General features: G+C 49.8%; 1 protein-coding gene across 9 annotated transcripts in view; it reads left to right on the forward strand.

Moving 5' to 3' along the window:
• KLC4 (kinesin light chain 4) overlaps positions 1-15865 on the forward strand; it is a 50413-nt gene that overhangs the window by 811 nt on the left and 33737 nt on the right. Inside the window, exons 2-3 of one of the 9 annotated variants that reach the window (XM_054024396.1) lie at positions 2138-2225; positions 2740-2785. The exons of 7 other annotated variants lie outside the window; for them this stretch is intronic. The gene's annotated coding sequence lies outside the window, so the exon portion shown is untranslated. The remainder of the gene's footprint in view (positions 1-2137; positions 2226-2739; positions 2786-15865) is intronic. One more of the 9 variants, XM_054024397.1, reaches the window with a different exon arrangement.

A 15865-nucleotide genomic window follows, 5' to 3' on the forward strand; every position in this document is an offset into this window, starting at 1 on the left:
GGATGTGGCTAGTCCCTTCCTCGCCCTGCCACTGGCCCATTGCCTGGCTACAGACACGTCACTCGGCTCTGGGATCGCGGGGATGTGGCTAGTCCCTTCCTCGCCCTGCCACTGGCCCATTGCCTGGCCACGGACACGTCACTCGGCTCTGGGATCGCGGGGATGTGGCTAGTCCCTTCCTCGCCCTGCCACTGGCCCATTGCCTGGCTACAGACACGTCACTCGGCTCTGGGATCGCGGGGATGTGGCTAGTCCCTTCCTCGCCCTGCCACTGGCCCATTGCCTGGCCACGGACACGTCACTCGGCTCTGGGATCGCGGGGATGTGGCTAGTCCCTTCCTCGCCCTGCCACTGGCCCATTGCCTGGCTACAGACACGTCACTCGGCTCTGGGATCGCGGGGATGTGGCTAGTCCCTTCCTTGCCCTGCCACTGGCCCATTGCCTGGCCACGGATACGTCACTCGGCTCTGGGATCGCGGGGATGTGGCTAGGAGCTGTGGGATGCAGGGAAGGAAGATGTAGTGACTGTGAGGGAAGGCTTCCTAGCGGTCAGGCACTCCCGTGAGTGAAGTCCCAATGGAAGAGGAAACACTCCTGCTTGGAGTAGGGGTAGGGTGACCAGATGTCCCTATTTTATAGGGACAGTCCCGATATTTGGGGCTTTTTCTTCTATAGGCACCTATTACCCCCACCGCTGTCCTGATTTTTCACACTTGCTGTCTGGTCACCCTATGCAGGGGGCACTTGGCCAGTGCTGTGCTAGGATGGCAAAGAGGGGCTGGCAAAGGCACGAAAGTAACCAGGCCCTTCACCTGTCCTGCCTTGTGTGTGCTTTAGCAAGGGCCTTAATGATCAGTGAAGGCAGAGCTGGGTATGAAACCCATGATGAGCATCCAGGCCTGTGTAGGAGGCAAAGTCCTCAATTCAAGCTGGGGCAGAGTTGAAGTGTGGTGATTCACGCGCTGTCTCTACTTGTCTAAACTAATAATTAGTAGAAAATTTACACCAATTGGACCTCCTGATTGAAGAGCACTTTGAGGCTCCGTTGATTGTCAGGAAGGCAACAATCCGTGTTACCTTACCCCCGGTGTTTACAAGGGAAAGAATCCGGGTCAACTGAATCAGAGCAGACTTGGTTGATTGGGAGGCGGGGTGGACACAACATAATGGAACAATCAACTGAGAGTCCCTGAAATCAACCCCACCCCCAGGCTTCTGCATGGCAATGCCTTAGCTGGAAGCCAGCTTTGGGTAGCTTTCAGGGACTGCAATTTTTGCCTCCTTGATATTTCCCAGCCATATTCCCCCACTTAAGCTACTGCTCCCCTTTAGTAAAACCCCTGCTCTGCCCTTCCAGAGGTGCATGTCTACTGGCTGTGCTCCTTCTGCACAGCAGAGGGATGGGGGAACATGGCCAGCACTGAAGAAACTAGAGGCTGCAGTCTGTGGATGGCCTGATGAGGAGCTGCCCAGAAGAAGGCAGGGCTATTCTGGGATGGGTCCATAGTTGAGGAAGCATTTCTGAGATGGGGTGGGGGGATACTTTCCAGAGGGGAGATTGGGGAGGGAACAGCAGAGATGGAACTTAGCTGTCAGAGTAAGAAGTTTTGCTGACTGAGAGAGCTGCCTTCTTTGGGTTTGTCTGCATTGTAATTCAAGTTAATGGAGTGCCAGTTAACTGTTAGCTAATACCGCTGTACATGCTGATCCTGGACACTACGAAGTCTGCAGGAGTGTGGCATGGTGCAGCACTTGGCCTTGTGTGCCTGTTTGTGTTTGAAGAATTAATCCTATGCATTACGTACTGAGGTGTTGTTGTTTCATTTTGTGAAACCTCTATGGAGTCCCCTTTTTTCCATGGAGGGATGGGACAAGGGGGTGAAAATCTCCACAAATCTGTGTAAGATCATACTGCAGGCTTTAAAAATTCCCAGCCCTTGGCTCTGGTGCCATGTAGCCATCCATCTAACAGGGATGCTCCATCTCTGTCTAGGTCCCAATGCCCCCCTCTGTGTCTTCTGATAATGTTTATGACCAGGGTTAACACAACCTCAGAAGTTCTCTCGAAATAACTGACTGCAAATGAAAATACCCACTTGATGACCATACGGACTCCCTTCTCTCCCCTGTGCCAAGGTACCTGCCTGCTTTAATGAGCAGGATATTCAGATCTGCATGCTATGCATAGAGAGAGGTTTGGTGGAAGGTGGCCTCCCTCTGGAAGGTAAGAACTTCCACTTGAATGAGAGGGTGCATAGGAAAGGTGTAGTGGGACTGGGTAGATGTTGTTTCTGGGTAATGTCTGGAGAATGGGTTGTGGAAATTATGGTCTTTTGGATGTAGTGGGTAGTTGAGAAGGGCGTGGTGGAGGCATTTGCTCTGCATATGGAGGCAGGGTGTTGACATCTGGCTAGTAATGTGTAGGTGAACTGGAGGATACACTGTGGCCATGCAAAGTTGTGGGGGGTGATGGTTTGCAGTCCATGCTGGAATATAGGCAGGTGTCAGAGTTCCTGGTCTGAAGGTTGAAGAGGGGCAGGCATGTGGTATTAAGCTTGTTTGGGAAATAGTGCAACTTAACATATAAACCTCTATTTCAGAGATTGTATGAACTGGTGAGTATCATCTTCCCTGTTAACATCTGTATTAACAAAGGCCTAGGTTTTAACAGTAATGCTGCTTGCTTTCCACCCAGTGTAACAGCCTTAATTCTAAGCAACGGGTGTGTTTGTTCACAGGGACTCTGGACTCTTGTTAATTGCTGGAGCAGCTGCAACTCTCTGGGTAAGGTACAGGTGGGACTGGACTTGAGCTTCCTTAGAAGCGCAGGGCAGAGTTAATATTTACTCCTAATCAAGAAAAGGTTCCTTTGGCTTGGCAGAGGCACAGTAACAAGACTTGCCTTGTACTTTAGAAATTACTAGGTGTTTCCTCTCCAGACTGAGTGGAAACCAGCCCCATCTGATGCATGAGTAAAGCTCCTAGCCCCAGAGAGCCAGGCGGATTCCTTACCCTCTGTGTGCATTTTCCCTTTACAAAAGGTAAAGTGCCAGGGGGCGGGGGAGCCTGTCCTGAGAGGAAGTGTTTTTTGGGGGTAGACGCAGTTGTTGTGCAGAGCGCTGTACACAGTCAATCCCTGGCCTGAGGATCTGACAGTCTAGCTAGGCCATGTCTTCACTGCCAGAAAAGGTGGGTTTTACAGTGAGATCACTAGCCAATGTTTGCTGTGTTTCTGTGGCGCCCTAGCGGAGCTGAGATGCTGGAGTGTTTACTGTGATGTAGCAAGGTAAGGTCAGCACTGCACCTCTGCCCTGGTTTGCCCTCACTGCGCTACATCGCGGTAAAACTATAGTGGCTTGTCTTTACTAGGATTCTGCAGTGAGATGGCAAATGCACGTTAGTTATATCATGGTGAAAACACAACTTTGAGACAAGGCACAACAAGTGGGTATAACAAACATTCAGCAGGAGAGGGTGAATAATATTCCTTACTGATGCCCTGCAGAATCGGGGTGAAGAGAGCATTGGGCTGGGCTCCTTCCCTTTTCCCTAGGGACTACCTAGGACGGGGCCAGAACCCTGAGGCTGCAGGCCACGTAGCTGCACCAGTGGGGTGGGGGAGAGAGCACGGACTAGGGAGCCTTTTTAGGGAGTGTTCCAATGGCAGCATGACCCTGCTCATTTTGCCCCATGAATGGGGTTGTTTTTGTGCAGGTGGACCAGGCTGAAGGGCGGGCACCTTTGAGCAGGACGGTTGGGAACAAAAACTAACTGCCAAGCTGTGCTTCCTGGCAGTCTGGTGGATGTAAGCCTGTCAGTGATTGTGTGGCCACCTTGTCTAGTCAGATTGTGAACTCTGGGCAGGGTCTGTCTCTCTTGTTCTGTGCGTATACAGTGCCTAGCACTGCAGGGCCCTACGTGCTACTGTTCTACAAATTGCTAATAACCCTGCAGTGCCAGAGGGAGCTATTGCTAATTTGAGGGTTCCTTAAGCTCCACATGTTTGGCCTGAGAGGCTAGGGCAGGACTCACACTGAGAATGTGGATATGAGTGATTCCAAACAGGGTTGATGACTGAATGTCTCCCTGAAACCCAGCAAATCCTTGGCCACCTGTTGGGGGCAGAGGGAGAAGGTGGTGGCATCAGCACTCTGAGCCAGGTACTGTCTCTAGGATCCCACTCCAGAGAACAGCAAGGCAGGAAGCTTTGATGATAACTGTAGGGCAGGACCCTCTTGGTATATGGTGACAGCTTGGCGCTGTGCTATGCTCGCTGGGATTTCCACTGCCTCCCAGAGGCAGAAGCCTGTGTGGGTTTGGCACACCATGCTGATGGTTTTCTCCAGCATTGTTCAGCCTTCTTGTGCTCCCAGGAGAGTCTTGATGGTTTCTCTGTAGCCTGGCTGCACCTCCTCCCCAACCCACTGCAGCAGTGGGAGGTTGGTTGCTGAGCTGCCTAATGTCTGTCTTCCTGTGAAGGGAGGTCAGAGCAGCAGCAGATGCTATCGTCTCTGTGTACGTGACTGCATCCTGCAGTCCTCCCCACCGCATCCCTGAGAGTAGGAATGCTAATACCTGACAGGCTTCTGCAGGACTCCAGGTACCGCTCCTTTCTAGTGCAGGGTGGGGGTGGGATGAGTCACATCCTGGGGAAGGAGGGAGGGCTGGCTCTGTACCTTCCTGTAACAAAGGAATATACTTGGCCATGCTTTTGCAGTGAGCTAGACTGGAAGCCTCCTCTTGGGAGGTTCCAAACTAGACTAGACAATCCTGGTAAATGTACAGTAGGAACACCCTTGCACTGGCCTCCAGCAATGGGCTGTGTGGGATATGAGGGGGGTTTCTTTGTCTGTTAGGAAAGATCCCTGTGTCCCTGCTGCAGGACAAAGCACAAGCGAATGTGCCATGTTCTTTTGCTTCTCTGTGACAATTTCAGAGCCTGGAAGCCTGTCTGCTTTCTAAAAAGCTTTTCTTTATCTTCTGCCTTTACTTTAAAACTGTCCAAAGTGTCAGGTCTTGTTTTTCTGGAGTGTCCCTGAGGGCAGGGGCTCAGCTGTAGTCAAGGAGCTTTCTCACCACTTAATTAGAGGTGTGGGGAATTTTGTACAAAGAGACCTTTTATCCCAAGTGTTTGTGTTTTGATCGGTACTAACAAAAAATAATTTGAAATGGCTGAGAAAAGAAAATCCCTGCTTTAGATCAGTCAGATCCTGCTTCCCTCGTGTTGGTGATGTCATAACCCTACTGTTTAACTAGGTGGCCCTCAGGTAAATGAGTCCTAAATTATTATTATGAAAATAAATCCTTAAAGCCTCAGTTTATGTCTTAAAAAGGGCCCAAGTCTCTCCCTAGGACGAACATCCTAGGCCCCTTGTCACTTATTCTCAGCAGAGAATCCATTATTTTTCTCTTACATGGGGTATACAACTAAATTGACTTTCCTTTCCCCCATCACTTAATCATCTCGTCGTGTTACTTGTTCACTAGAATCCATGGCCTCTTTTATGTATAAATACAGTCCCACCCCCTCTGCTACCTCATCAAGGGCTGTCACCATTACAAAATTTTGCTACTTGCAGAGGCAACACTGTTAACACCTCCTACATACTGGGTACCAGAATATCTGGGAAGGCAGTAAAGTGAATGATTTACAAAGGTATTTGTAAATATGTTAAAGGTGACCACCATCTCTCTCTACATACTGTTATGTCTCCCCTCACCATAACATCTGAGCACTCGGGTCCCTGTATCCCATTGCTTTATCCAGTCCCACAGCATCTGATACCATGTCCTGGAAGTTAAGGATGGAACAAACTATTAGGGCCCATCAAGTAGGAGAAAGTGGTTATATTACCACTGTATTTGCAGGGTGGATTGATTCAAATCACCCATTTTAATAATTTTAAATTTTCAAGCAGGAAATCTTGAGTTTAAAAAAATTGATGAATTAACTTTATCTTGCATTTGTACTCTTTAATTATCTTCCTAAAGAGATATTGATTCTTATTGGTTGGTAACCATTAAAATATGAACTAAATATAGTCTTTACACTAAATTTCTTTTTGCTAAGCAGGAGGATAAGTAAATGTGTATAAATCTAGTGTAAGCAATTATATGCTTACTTTACATTTATCAGATTCTTTAATTTTTACATGTTTTACTATGGTGTATGATGTATTTCTTATTTACTAGATTAATCTCTCATTTTGTGAATTGTCTCATGCTCTTAGATGAAAATGTGAATTAAATAAAAAATGGACAAAAACACTTAAACGTTTATATTAGTTAAGTAAAACTACCTTAGTGTGCTGGATATATATGAATTTTTTCAAAGTGTATCATAACGTATTTTGTTGAAAACTAAGGAGGTGTTATTCGTAGATGGTTCATTGAATTGATTTTCTGGTCAACGTTGTAGTAAGAAAAGAGCCCCGAGAATGATTAAAGGATTGAAAGACATGCCTTCTAATGGTAGACTCAAGGAGCTGAATCTCTTTAGCGTAATGAAGAGAAAGTAAAGGGGTGACTCGATCAGTTTAGAAGTACCTGCATGAAGAGCAAAAAATTGATAATGGGCTCTTCAGTCTAGCAGACAAAGGTTTAACAAGGTCCAATAGCTGGAAGCTAAAGCTAGACAAACTCCAACTGGAAATATGATGCAAAATTGTAAGTGAGGGTAATTAACCATTCGAACAACTTACCTATGGTTGTAATGGATTCTCCATCACTGGTAATTTTAAAATCAAGATTGGCTGTTTTTTCTAAAAGCTGTGCTCTAATTCAAACACAAAAGAATTCAGGGAAGTCCTATGACCTGTATTATGCAGGAGGTCAGACTAGTCACTAGATAGTCATAATGGTCCCTTCTGGCCTTAGAATCTATGGATGTCATCTATCCACCCTGACTGGGTGCTTTCTAGTGCAGTGGCTACTCTGGTTTCAAATGTCCAAGCAATGGGTTTCCCAGCTCTTTCCCCTTAGAAACTCGTACACAGCCTGACATACCTCAGGGCAGGAAAGTGATAAGCACATCTTCCAGTTTTCTCATTTTGGATGCTAAGGGTATGTCTGTACTGCAATTAGACGCCTGCCTGCAGCTGGCCTGTGCCAGCTGACTTAGGGTTGGGCTAAGGGGATGTTTAATTGTGGTGTAGATGTTTGGGCTCGGGCTGAAGCCTGGGATCTAGGACCCCCTTCCACCTTACAGACTGTAATAAACTCCCCCAAAAACTAAGGACCAGCACAAACCTCACCGATTTCTGCTCCAAGTACAAGGCATGTTTCTTTGACCTGTCTCTTCTAATTTAAAAAAACACACATAAATATATCTGTTGCTAACAACCCTCTTGCCCTTCCCTTCCCCCTACACGCTCTTCTCCCTCTGGAGAGAGGATGAGAGAACAAACCACACGTGACATGTAGTCACACTGCTTAACGCACTATTGGAAGCGACTCAGTGAGATGGTGATGAGTGTGGTATGGGAACTGGTACTGAATGGGGAGAAGAGAAAATGGGATGGATTAGTGATTCCCTAGATCCTGATGGAGAAACCCAGAGCGTGTATTGAGAAAGTATCTTTTCCTCTTTGCCCTTTCCCTAGGGTACCTTGCTGCTAGCAGTATCTGCTCCAAGCTCAGTGGCCGTGCGTTCACTCCACCTCACAATGGAAAGTTGTCAAGCTGAATGCCTGAACCATAGCCCCTTGCTATTGAATAAGGCAATATTTTTCTCATCAGTTCTTCCTTCCTGGGTTTTTGCAGGCTTTTTGCTTCTCAGTGTGTAATGTAACTAATGGGGATAGGGAGAGGGATTCCTAAAGACCACCAGCCTGACTCCCTTCTGGAAAAGGGGTGACTGCTGTCATGGTGAGGAATGTGGTATAAGTATTCTAGAGGGATCCCCCACTCTCATGTCTGTTTGTCCCCAAGAGATGTCCTGCTTGAAGGACTTGAACACTTCTTCTCTGTACCGGCACCTCAGGGAGACCCTATAGTGCCCCAGCCCAGCTGATCTTGTGAGTGGTGCCAGGAGTAAGTCAGAGAAGGCTATTGAAGGCTCTGGACTTTCTGCTAATCTCCGTTCAGCTGGGAGGCACCTCTTTCTTCTTGTGGAGTTAGTATCAAAATGCACCACCCCAGGAGTTCCTCAGGGGCTGAGCAGTAGCAGATTTCAACAGACTCCTTTGTATGAAAACCTCCACCAAAGCACCCCCTGCCCTTACCCAGGAAGCAAGCCCATGTCTCCCTTCCTAGCAGAAGGGAAGCCGAGTCTCTAACTTGACCTCCTCAGCACATACTACAGGCACTGTGCTTGTGTCTGCACTAGGCTTCCTAGTTAGCAAGTGTTGGCTAAACTCTAGTATAGGCAAGCCTAGGATTGTTCTGGAATCTCACACCTTAAACACACTCTTCCCTGTCCCTCCCTCAGCCACTGGGGTGCCTTTGGTCCAAAGCTGCTCACCTGGGGCTCCCTCATCCTTAAGGGTGAGCTCAGATGTCTGCCCTCCTCTTGGAAGCTGCTTTGCCCTCCAAAGGAACCTTGGAAAAGCTTTGCCTGCCCAGACAAAGAGCACACACTGCCCTTATCAGCAGTGGGGGTGCAGGGAAGGTTTTCTCTGGAGCTTGCAAACAGCAGCTGCTCACAGCGAGCTTGACATTAGCCCCCGTTGCCATAGAGCTCCCTTACTGTCTGGAAGGCTGTGTACCACATGTGGACCTGCCAGCATTGGGAAAGCTGTAAGTGGGGGCTCTCCTGTAACTCCAGGGACACCCATGGGGGTCATCATTTTCAAAGGATAATAAATGTCTATTGATGTGTGGTGGTGGGGAGGGGAGCTTCTTCGGAGACAGGCTGCTCCTGTGCCCATAAGCGAGGGCACTCCTTGACTGTGACTTCCCATTCCTTGGCCCTGCTAACACAGCTGAACTCAACAGGGACTAAGAGGAGGCAGCCAGAATGCTGCTCCCAATCCTTGGGACCATGATTCAGGCTGGAGGATTCCCTTTCTTCCCCCTGCTTGAATAGCCAAAGGGGGAGTTTGAATCCCCTTCTTAAGCAAAAGCCTCTTCCTGTTAGACACAGCTAGGTGCTGAGCAGATCTCTGGCTAGGCTGTGGCCCCCAGTGTTCAGCATTGGTCTCCACTGTAGAGTAGCTAAATGTGGTGCTGCTGAGAGCTCTCCTCCCCTCCAGCTGAGTTGCTCAGCTAGACAAGCATCAAAGTTTGGCATGGACAGACACTTCAGAATAACCAGCACAGCAGCAGAGGTCTGTGTGTAATGGAGTAGCAGAGCTGTATGGAAGGAGGCCAGGTCTGGAATAGCAGGGGCTGCTGTGCAGCTCAGTTGAGGAATAGCGGGAGTTACTGCAAGCCAGGATTGAAGTGCCTATAGAGAGCTGGGGAGCTCAGGACTGGAAAAGCTTGAAGTGTTGCAGAGCTCTGTATGTTCAGCTCAGGGCTAGAATGCCCAGGGCGTGCTCTGGGTCAGGATTCCTTCGCTCGCTTCCCAGCTGTGCCCAGGAGACACTTGCCTTGGACAAGTCTCTTCCCCTTCTGTGTCGTCTTTTCCCTCTATAAAATGGGGTCTGACATGCATTAAGATCCTGTGATGAAAAGGACGGTAGAAGGGAGAAGTGCTGTTTATGGAGAGGTTGGTGGGGAGGGGGCGGGGGAGGGCTCCCTTTGTGGATTTGGAAGTCGCCAAGTTTGGTTTTAAACAGTGGCTAAGCCTGGCAATTGACTGTTCAGCTCAAGGGCTGGGGTGGGAGCAGGGAGAAAATCTGAAGTCATTGAACAAAAGGTGCCTGAGACTGAAAACTTTAGGCTGCTCTAAGTTGCAAAAGCCTTGCGACTCTTTTTGCCCACACCTAGGGGAAAAGGAGGTGCATGTGTCTCTGGCCACCCCTCACCGACCGAGCACAGGGTGCCAAGCAGCGGGCTAACAACTAGAAACACAAAGTTTGATTTGCCTTTTAAAACTTCAGGGAGGTGGCAAGCTGCTAGCCATCCTGGCAGAGCTCCAGCTCCAGCTCCTCGTTGTAGCCCATAGAGCTAGTTTTAGCATTTATTTTATTCAGCAGTAGTGCAGGGAACCTACAGGCCTGTCTCCTGTAAGACATGGGCTTCAGCAGTGCATAAGTCTTGAGGTCTATGAACTTAGGCCATTTATCTGTGCCAAACGGTCACCCCTAAGTTTTGGGGAACTAGGAATAGACTGTTTAAGGGGAAAGTTTGTCCATAATAACACCAGCCAACCACAGGAACATGAACTAACACCAGCTTTTCAATATTTTAGGATGGGAACATCTGCGGATGTCTGACCACAAGAGTGCCCTGGCAATGATGCATATGACAAGTTGAGATCATTAATATACTAAACTATAGGAGAAGGGCACCCCAACATTAGTAGGATGATTAAATACAAATAAGAAAGAGGGGAGAAACTCCTACTGAATATACATTAGACATAGCGGTGTCAGCGTAACATATTACACAAGTTGTATCCCAGCTTGTAAGCAGAAGGAGTAAGCGATGTAGCCCTTGGGAGGTGCCAGAATGATGGTCACTGGTGATGAGGAAGATAATGGTTAACATGTCAGAACATTTTGTGCCCTGCAGGGATGGGGAGTGTATGGATGTTCAGATGTACATTCTGTATTATCACTATCTACCTTGCTGGGTTAGAGTGTTTGTGATTTTGCTAAATGTACTAATAAACTAGGACCGCTTCTTTATTTGTAATAAAGTGTGAAGGTTGCAGGGTACATCAGGGTTCCCAAATAAATCTTAACTTTAATAATACTGGGCCTGATCTTGGGACAAGAACCTGTCAAACCTCAGAAAACTGGGGATTGTTTCTTGACAGGGATGTGCCCTCCCCCAGGCCCTCCAGCCCCATGGCGTGGGAGGCCCCACCACCTGAGCTAAAGGAGTAATGCCTTTACCTCGTAGCAGTAGTAGGTTCTTATGTGGGCCAGCCCCGACAGTGAAACATACAACATACACTTACTTACCCCAAGTATCATTCAGCCTGTGCCACAAATGAGGACAGCAGAGATTCCACAAAGCTGCTTCTGGCTGAGCCAGGACTAGCACTTGTATTGCAGAATAATCACTAAGACATGCCGCTTCTCAGAAAGAGTAGACCAAATCTATGTGCTTGGCTGTGCAATAGGGGTGCTCTGCCACACCACTTCTACCCAACTGGACTAGCCTAGCAATTAGTTTGCATGTGGTAGACTTCCTGGGTAGAGGAGGAGGAAGGAAGCTACAGGAAGAGAAGCAATGATCCTGTAGTTAGGGCACTAAACTGGGACCCAGGAAAGATGGGGTGTCTCTTGCTGTGACAGACTTCCCATCCGAAGAAGTGGGCTGTAGTCCACGAAAGCTTATGCTCTAATAAATTTGTTAGTCTCTAAGGTGCCACAAGTACTCCTGTTCTTTTTGCAGACTCCCATGCTATGGTGGGCAATATTGGGAGGTGGTCACTAACTTTATCCTTAACCTCTCTCTGCCTAAATTCCTTCTCTGTAAACTGGGATAATTGTAATCACTGGAGCTGGATAAGAAAAGCGAGGGGTTTGGAGGGGCATGGGAGCATAGCTTTCCCAGGTCTGTGTGGGAGGGAGTGCAGGGAACCCCTAGAACTGAGTTGGGGGCCTGGGTTAGTTGAGAGGGTTGGAACTGTGCTGGGAGTCAGAGGCAGGAGTCTTGCAGAGCAGAGGACTGTGGACAAAGTGGTGTGGGGAGCCTGGAGATAAGAATGCTCTGCCCTTATTTATAAGGTCTCTGTGGAGAGGCTCATTTAGGGTGTGAAGAGCCTTTGAAGGCTGGGAAGAGATTGCCCCTTCCCAGTAACTCCTGTTGCAACTGTGTGTATGTGCTGAGTGTGCACTCACATTGTGGGCTTGTGTATGCTTTGTGTAACTGTTCTGGTTCTCAATTGAGCATCGGATCATAGAATCATAGAATAATAGGGTTGGAAGGGACCTCAAGAGGTCATCTAGTCCAACCCCCTGCTCAAAGCAGGACCAATTCCCAACTAAATCATCCCAGCCAGGGCTTTGTCAAGCCGGGCCTTAAAAACCTCCAAGGAAGGAGACTCCACCACCTCCCTAGGTAACTCATTCCAGTGCTTCACCACCCTCCTAGTGAAATAGTGTTTCCTAATATCCAACCTGGACCTCCCCCACTGCAACTTGAGACCATTGCTCCTTGTTCTGTCATCTGCCACCACTGAGAACAGCCGAGCTCCATCCTCTTTGGAACCCCCCTTCAGGTAGTTGAAGGCTGCTATCAAATCCCCCCTCATTCTTCTCTTCTGGAGACTAAACAATCCCAGTTCCCTCAGCCTCTCCTCATAAGTCATGTGCTCCAGCCCCCTAATCATTTTTGTTGCCCTTCGCTGGACTCTTTCCAATTTTTCCACATCCTTCTTGTAGTGTGGGGCCCAAAACTGGACACAGTACTCCAGATGAGGCCTCACCAATGTCGAATAAAGGGGAACGATCACGTTCCTCGATCTGCTGGCAATGCCCCTACTTATACAGCCCAAAATGCCGTTAGCCTTCTTGGCAACAAGAGCACACTGTTGACTCATATCCAGCTTCTCATCCACTGTGACTCCTAGGTCCTTTTCTGCCGAACTGCTACCTAGCCATTCGGTCCCTAGTCTGTAGCAGTGCATGGGATTCTTCCGTCCTAAGTGCAGGACTCTGCACTTGTCCTTGTTGAACCTCATCAGATTTTTTTTTTTGGCCCAATCCTCTAATTTGTCTAGGTCCCTCTGTATCCGATCCCTACCATCTAGTGTATCTACCACGCCTCCTAGTTTAGTGTCATCTGCAAATTTGCTGAGAGTGCAGTCCACACCATCCTCCAGATCATTAATAAAGATATTAAACAAAACCGGCCCCAGGATCAATCAAATGGTGCCTGGAGCTGCCATCTCCCTGGGTCACAGCGCTGCCCTCCCTGAGCTGGCATCCCTTGCATCGCTCCCCATTTGCTTAGCACTGCACCCCAGGGGAGTGGGGTATCTGGGTCCAAAGTGGTGCCTGGGATAACATACTAATGGTCAGCAGTGACCAGGCGCCTTTCTCTTGAGATGGTGGCTCCAATAGCCTGCGTATGCACAGGCCTTTGCAGTGGAGCACCATGGGCAGGAACGATCCCTGGGCCAAGCTCTCTGAGACTCAGAGCAACATCCAATATTGTTGGCAAAGACTCACTATCCCAGCCAGAGAGAGTAGAGCTGGACGGTGGCCGGGCTCCAGCCAGCCAGCCAGCGTCGCTTACATGCTGTAGAGCAGAAAACGTTACTGGGCTGGACGTTACTGGGAGGTTGCTGCGCTCAGAGCTGGAATTGCACAACCCCAGACGGGTGTCAGTTCTGGCTCAAGGCTCCTCCTGGTAGGAAACTAGGAAATGCTCAGTGCTGGAGGGTATAGCCCTTGGGGACTCATTTTTGGTTCCCTTTGCCTCAGTTTATCTAGCAAAGAAAGGCAGATCCGCTCATGCAAGGAGCGGGGGAAGCTTGGATCCAGAGACTCCTCTCAGAAGCTGTCCCCTTTAGTAGAGCCTGCAGTCCAGCAGCCAGTCTAGTAGTAGGGGTGGCTGTTCTTTGCTCTCCCAGGGGGGACTCTTTAAGGAACACGCAAATGGTCTGTTTTACTCCCTTGAGTTGTGAACTCCATTTGACTCACCAGCTGAGGCTCCCACTTAGCACTTAAAATCATAGAAATCCTGAGGGCATTCTGCGCCAAAAAAATAAAAATTCTGTGCACAATATTTTAAAATTCTGCCCATTTTATTTGTCAAATAAATGTGGAGGCTCCAGCATGGCATTGGGGAGCACAGGCCACTGGCTGCACCCAACCCTGACACAGCGCAGGGACCAGGCCTGGCCCAGAAACACCCCAGAGTCCTGCCCCTCCGCCCCACACAGAACCTGCACAACCCACACCTGGGTGATCTGGATGTGGGGAATCAGAGTGTGGGGGGCATCTGGATACACAGGGGCTTGTTGCAGGGGTTCTGGGTGCAATGGTAATGGGACTCTGCAGGGGGATCCAGGTGAAGGTGGCTGGGGCTCAGCGGGGGGAGGGGTCTGAGTGTGTGTGTGGGGGGGGGGGACAGAGCTCAGTAGAGAGTGGGGGGGCTCAACGGGGGTCCAGTGCTGGGGGAGTGGGGCTCATTGGGAGGGTGAGGCTCGGTGGGAAGGTCTGGGCATGAAGGGGAGGGAGCTTGCAGAGCTTCCTGCAGGTGGGGCAGAAATCTGGAGGTGGGTCTGACTCTTCCTCGGATGCCGTGCAGAGAAAAAGGAAGTCCCGTCCTCCCCAGCCCAGCCGGGACTAGCAGCAGAGCCCAGCTCAGGGTAGGAGCCCCCAGTGGGGTCTTCCCCAGTCCCACCCCTTGCCCTACAGTGATTTACCTCTCTGGTGGCTGCCCTGGGCACCCAGAACGTATTGCTGGGGAGGGCCGCATGACTGCTCTTTTGGCTTCCCTTTGCTTCCCCATCAGAAAGTAATTTTTCTGTGGGGAAGCAAAGAAATCTGCGGGGGGCATAAATTCTGTGCATTTGCAGTGGCGCAGAATTCCCCAGGAGTAAAATGTAGGGTTGGAAGGGACCTTGAGAGGTCAAGTCCAGCCCTCTGAGAGTACTGAGACATGACCAAGTAAACCTAGACCATCCCTGACATCTGTCCAACCTGTTCTTAAATAACTCCAATGGCCAGGGTTACACCACCACCCTGAGAAGCCTTTGGAGGAGGGGTTTCTTCGCCCTCACACAGTGGGGGGTCTGTGATTCCCATTTCCTGCTTTCCCAGGGTCTGAGCCTGGGCTGAAGTCCTTCTGTTTTACGCCAGCAACTCTAACTCCACCTTAGTGACTTAGTCGCAAGGCTGTGGCTAACATGGCTTTAGTGGAGACAGGGCCTGGGAGAGAATGGCCAAGCCATCTTCAGGTGGCATTGTCCTGCCGTTGTTGTGCTTTGGGGTGCCCTTTTCTGGGGGTGCCTCCTTCAGATTGGCAGGGCTGGGGGGATGGACACTTCCCCCTCTGGGCTCCAGCAGCAGGCCCATCTCTGCTTTATTCCTTCAGGCAGCCCATGTTTCATTGACTCTCCCCTGAGCTGGAAATCTCATCAGTGACTCTCGTGAGCTGCCTCCCAATCTGCAGAGTCTAAGGGCTGGTCTACATTTAACATGCTACAGCTAAAGCACTTCAGTATAGACCAGTGATCCCCAAACTACAGGGCATGTTCGGGGAAGAATTCATGGAGGAATATTCTGGGTGTGTGTGGTGGGACCTGGGCCTGCGCCCTGGGGCGGAGGAGGCAGAGAGAGAGAGAGCACCACCCCGTCTGGCCCCACCCACAGCCCAACTCCTGGCCCCCCAACTCCTGGCCATGGCCCAGCCCCACTCCTGGGCCCAGCTCCCAACCACGACTCCTGGGGCAGGGGGCAGGCAGATTGTATTCGGGGGGGGGGGGGGGCACGACTAAAAAAGTTTGGGGACTATTGGTGTAGACACTCGCTACAGCACCAGGAGGGGTCTCCTGTCGCTGTAGATAATCCACCTCCCCGCGAGGCAGTAGCTAGGTCCATGGAAGGTGGGGGTTAGGTCGGCTTAACTACGTCTCTCGGGGGTGTACACTTTTCACACTACAAGAGATGTAGCTATGCCAAGGTAACTTTTCAGTGTAGAGCAGCCCCAACTTCTTCCCCCTCCCAACCTGCTGGCATTCCTCGCTCCCTCTTCCAGGCCATTAACTCTTCTCCATTTCACCTGCCCCTCCCAGTTTGTCTGGCCAGAGATGAGGAATCTGCCGTTTCCTTCCATTGCACTCACTTACCTCACTCC

Source organism: Malaclemys terrapin, chromosome 3 (assembly GCF_027887155.1).
Source record: "Malaclemys terrapin pileata isolate rMalTer1 chromosome 3, rMalTer1.hap1, whole genome shotgun sequence".
Taxonomy (NCBI): domain Eukaryota; kingdom Metazoa; phylum Chordata; order Testudines; family Emydidae; genus Malaclemys; species Malaclemys terrapin.